This window comes from Xyrauchen texanus, chromosome 34 (assembly GCF_025860055.1).
Source record: "Xyrauchen texanus isolate HMW12.3.18 chromosome 34, RBS_HiC_50CHRs, whole genome shotgun sequence".
Taxonomy (NCBI): Eukaryota; Metazoa; Chordata; class Actinopteri; order Cypriniformes; family Catostomidae; genus Xyrauchen; species Xyrauchen texanus.
Window position 1 is genome coordinate 6,039,117 of NC_068309.1, and position 1,205 is coordinate 6,040,321.

Sequence of the window (1,205 nt, forward strand, 5' to 3'; positions counted from 1 at the left end):
GGGGGGATTTGGGACCATCAAACCAAGTTTGGGATCTCTAAGATTTACAGTGTCTGACACCCAGGCACTTTTAGGGCAGACAAATAGAAAATTAGTACACGTACAGTTTCAGCCCCTTTGGAGTTTGGACACCTAGTGATGCATTCCAGAGCTTAGAAGTACATTTCAGAAATACTGGGTTATACTGTAGGTATTGCACTAACTGAAGCTGAAGGGCCACTTGTGTCACTTATTCACTCAAAAAATATTTTGCCCTGTTTTTAAAATGTATGCATTTAAATGATTATGTGGCCCACATTTGATTTTTGACCATTGAAATGGGTAAACCGTAACCATTTTTAGATGCAGCCACATTTGGAGTTCTGTATTTCTGGGATTTAAATAAATATATAGGATATAAAATGGGAAGGTTTTTTTTTTTTTTCTGAACAAGAGTTTGAAAGCATATTAAGATATCTTTAATATTTGTGGAATAATAGACAATTCAACTTTGAAAAAAACAACAAAAAAGTGCCTATTTTCAATATTTTGACTCCTACCATTGGCATAAAATGCAATAAAGGCTGCTGAAGTCAACTGATTTTAGTGTTAGACCAACCTATCTCTGTGTAAAAATAAAATTATTGCACTAACACATTTATTTGGGTATTTTTTTCCCCCCTGTAGGTTTGCTCTAAAATCACACCCAAATTGTATTTTGGCTTTCATCATTATGGTTCTTTCACCAGTACAAATATATATATATCAAAACCAAATTTTGTGACGGGGACCTCTTGTTGAGTTTAAGGAATGACCCACTTGTCTTTTATGTGTATAGGAAAATTCAGTAACACCTTTCAATAAGTTTATATTTGTTAACATTAGTTAATGCATTATGTATCAAGAACTAACATCAAATACCAATGTTAACGAACACAACCTTAATGTAAAGTGTTACAGTGCCAAATCCTTCTTCCAGAGATATATCTCCAATCTCAGACTGCTTTGTGTTAGCTACTATATTGCAGTAATCACATTGATGAGGATCATTAATGTTAAACTTTTTCTAATTATGTAATTGTGACACAATCCTTGTATGATATCAGGTTGTTTCTATATTCTTAACAATAGGCCAGAAACATACTCTAATGCAAATATGCCAGTGGATTGCAAGTGTGCAGTCCCATTGTACATTTTGCATTATGAATTCTGGTTTTGGACACCAC